Source organism: Octopus bimaculoides, chromosome 1 (assembly GCF_001194135.2).
Source record: "Octopus bimaculoides isolate UCB-OBI-ISO-001 chromosome 1, ASM119413v2, whole genome shotgun sequence".
In the NCBI taxonomy this organism is placed as follows: Eukaryota; Metazoa; Mollusca; class Cephalopoda; order Octopoda; family Octopodidae; genus Octopus; species Octopus bimaculoides.
Genome location: NC_068981.1, coordinates 56675626 through 56680253, shown reverse-complemented (window position 1 = coordinate 56680253; position 4628 = coordinate 56675626).

The following is a 4628-nucleotide window of genomic DNA, read 5'->3' as shown; positions in this document are numbered from 1 at the left end:
TACACATACTCACACACTCATATACATACATACATACATACATACATACATATACACGTACTCACACATGCATACGTATATATACTTATATACACATACATATATAAATATATGTATATATACATATATGCATGTATTTGCTCACACATACATATATGAACAAATATATATATATGCATGTATGTATGTATGTACGTATGTGGGTCTGTGTATGTGCATATATACTTGTAGACATACACACATATTCGTCCCACTTTCTTTTTGTCTTTCACTTAACTCTTCTCTCGTTCTCTGAATACATATATATACATATTATGTGTGTGTGTGTGTGTGTGCGTGTGTGTGTGTGTGTGTACCTATGTATGTATACAAAGAGTCAAAGAGTAGGAGAACAGATTTTATGATGGTGGAGTGGGGAATGACATAGAGTGAAAGAATGAGAGAAGGAGGTGACCACATATGCACAAGTAAGTTTTATAAGCAAAACGATAGGAAAAGAAGAAAAAAAACGGAAAAAAGTTTTATACATATTCCCTGACGGCGAAACTGTACATTAGAACGAAAGGGAATTAACAGTTTCTAATATAAAAGAGATTGAGGGGAAAAAGCTATATAGAAATAATAACAACAATAATAATGGCAATAATAACAACTTAATTTTATGTTCCGCTATTCTGATTTTGATGAAATTAGTCTTCCAACAGGTCTATGTCGAGCAGTTTCCCAACAGGCATAATTCTCAATGTAGAAATTTAGCTAGGATACACATCTGAAAGCTTGTATATTGCGGGGATTTTGATTTGTTAGTCTTTTTCTTTGCTTGTTTGTTTTTTTTTTTTTATGTTGTTGCAGGCCTAAATAAAGCTTTATAAATTAGTGTATGTTTCTATGTACTTATGTGTATCTTTGTGTATGCGTGTGTGTTTTATATGATGTATGGATACACATGTTCTGTAGTCTGGTAAAAATTAAAAAAAATATGTTCTCTCACATCTTTTATGAACAGATATTTGTGTGCCTTTATGAAATTCGAACAAAAAAAAAAATGGAAAAAATGGGGGGAAAACTCTTCTCCAAGAATATATGCCATTCCAAACGATTGCTAATTATTATCACACAAAATAGGGGACTGGAGTAGCAGGGACTGACTGCAGAGCAGGGAACTAGATACGATGCCACAAGACATTTAATTATGCGTTTTTTACGTTGTGAATGCAAGTCTTATCGTGATTCATTTTGTCATTCATATGTTCAATAGAGTAAATAACTGTAATGTACCGGGGTTGTACCAAACTTGCAAAATTGATATCACAAAAGACCACATTACGTACCCGTTTTCAACATCTAATCAATAGGTGTAAAAGATAAACATGGTGTAGTCTAATGAATGGGTGAAAACCTTTGTATGCTGTCCTTCGAAGTAATGATGGAACACTGATAAAATACACTCATACATAGAAGCAGTCATAGCTGTGCAGTAAGAAATTCCCAGCTACATGGTTTCAGGTTCATTCCTACTGTGTGACACCTTAGGTAAGTGCCTTCTACTATAATCCCGGCCCGACCAACGCCTTGTGAATGGATTTCGTAGACAGAAACTGATAGAAGCCCTTCGTGTGTATATATATACATATATGTGTAAGTGAGTGTGTGTGTGTGTGTGTGTGTGTATGTGTGTGTGTGTGTGTGTATGTGTGTGTGTGTGTGTGTGTGTGTGGTGTGTGTGTGTGTCAGTGTGCTTTTGTGTGTCAGTGTGCTTTTGTGAACCACCCCTGCCTCACCGCTTGACAGCTGGTGTTGGTTTATTTACGTCCTCGTAACTTAGCGGCTTAGTTGCTTGGAAAAAGTTCCTATAGAGTAGGTACCAGACGTAAAAAAAACATGCCGATTTCAACGACTAAAACCCTTCCATGCGGTACCACAGCATGGTCGCAGTCCAATGACTGAAACAAGTAAAAGAAAAAGATAAAATACGTATCAATGAAGGAAATCCGAGCTCATTGACTCTGGATAGCTTATACATAGTCACTCGATTTGCTACACTTAGCAACCAAAATCTATATCAAACGAAGCCCTATCGTTTTAAAGCAAAAGAACAGACTACAGTGCAAAGTGTACTGTACTAGAAAGAAAAAAAAGCAGTGGTCTGTTCAGTAAAATATGAACGAGGTTAAACACCACCACCACCACTACTATCACAATTGCTGCTGCTGTCACTACCACTACCGTTACTGCTACTAGTGATGCTGCTGTGGATTAAAAGAAACCTATGGTATCATCATTTTGCTTATCGCTGTGTTGTATTGAGGATCTAATGATCTTATAGATGAATACGAAGGTTTTAAATACGTGTGAGAAATTAAATTAATGAGATGATACGACTTGCTGTAGTGTTGGTCTTCGAGTGAAAGGGACATTGGTTTTTACCCCATCAGTGTTGTCGAGTTGAAGCCATGTCGAAGACAAACTTTTATAATCTCAGTTCATTAGTAGAATGTTTTATTACAGCTCATCAGTGTTAGCAGAGCAGCCACCACAATTAAACGAATATCCGTCAATTTGTTGTGTTGAGCTCAATCGATGCCGATTATATAATTTGGGCATCAATAGGCTTCTTCTTACAAGTTTGCAAGAGATGCAATTGCTTTCTCTGTTTCCGAATAGATTACGTAACTATGTAAAAATATGTAAAGTACATTCTTTGTGCAACAATCTTTTATACTTTTTGTATGAATTGCTTACAAGAATTGATATGACTTAAAGGAATTATGTACTTAAATGAAACGGACTTTTGTGAAAATCATTCAACCGCTGTTTTAAGTGAGGCTGACTTGTCAGTAGTGGATAGAGATGTTATAGAGAAGATTAGGATTGAATATTACGAGAGGTTTGGGTAAACGAAATCTTTATTATGATATTATAACAACTGCAGGAGCATCATCACTTGACCGTTTATATTTCACAGAAAGCAATCAGTCAGTTTGCAATACAACACTAAATTACATTTTTATGAATGAAGCTTTGTATAGGAATAGTATTTAAAGGAAAATGCGTATGCCGGCATATTTTTTCGTTATCTCATTTCATCTATAATGCCGTTTAGAAATAATTTCGGAGGAAAAAGGGCCCGCATATCTTGAGAGACTATGGATCTGCATTTCTTTCCAAAGAGCAGACTTTCTAAGGCATTTTTGCTTGTGAAAGTCACACCAATGATACTGTTCAAAGGAAAGGCTTGGACATGTCAAAAAACAAAGAGCCGGAACAGAAATTTCAGGGCATGTTATCCGACACACTAACAATTCCAACAAGACATCGTAGTGGGCTGACATTTGCTTTGACAAAGTTTGAAATTATTGCAATCAGTTAGAACAAATACCCGCAAGACGCAATAACAACTCTATTAATTCGGGGAGACAAATTGAGGAAATGATATTTTTACAACTGACTATAGAAAACAGATGAATAGAGGATTTTTGGAAGAAACTTACGTGACTGGAGAGTGATTTCATAAACACAGGTTAACTAGAATATTGTATACAGGGTACTTTTAATATTTTGGTGAAATAAAGTGTCTGAAACCGCAACGTGTTTTTCTTTCCTTCTCTCAAGCTTGTAAAGCTATTGGGAATGGTATGAAATTCATGGAGAAGAATAAAGTAAAATTATACTACTAAACTAAAGGTATTTAGTTTCAGTCCTCTCGGATCTGAATTCAAATCCCGTTGCCTTATAATTTTTAAATGCCAGTAATATATCTCTCCCTAACAAACATCGGCGTCTTTGCATTAACCTATGTCATATTTCTGACTGAAAAGTTTCAGAGTCAAATATTGAAGAAAACATTGCAAGTGAGAGAGGTAAACCATCTCATCTAACTGATTTTGATGAAATAAAACCACAAATTATAATGTGTATCATGTAACATCCATCTTGTAAAGTGCTTCCTCTCATAGGAACAAATACTAAACCTATACCTGGGGATTTTATCAATAAATGCCAATGATTTATCATATGAAAGAGATAAATATTAGCATAAATGTTGATCCTTCAAAGTAGGATCACAGCAAATAAGCGATAGAAAGTATGTCTCATCGAATTCGTCTTTGATCTCCTTTCAGAATTTTAATCTTTAGTGTGATAATGGTTATCCATCTTTCACTTCTCTTGTGGAACCTTATGTCCGATCAAGGATATTCTAGTAATCAATCGATTATATATCTCTGTGACGCCCTTCTCTTTCAAAGGGGATATAAGGATAGAGGGGCAGCTTTAATGTGTGAATTCATTGGTTCTTGTGTTACCTTACTGAAGTATTATCTTGCTGCAACATGTCATGTCTATGCACTGTTATGATTAGATACACATAATCAGCTACATACACACATGCACATACTCTCTCTCTCTCTCTCTCTCTCTCTCACACACACACATACGCACACACAATTGTATACATATATGTATTTATATTTATATGCATGTATATATATATATATGTATATGCATGTATATATATACATATGGATATGTATGTATACATACCAATATACACATACATGTATATATGTATGTATGTATGCTTGTATGTATGTTTGTATATATATATATATATGTATATATATATATAT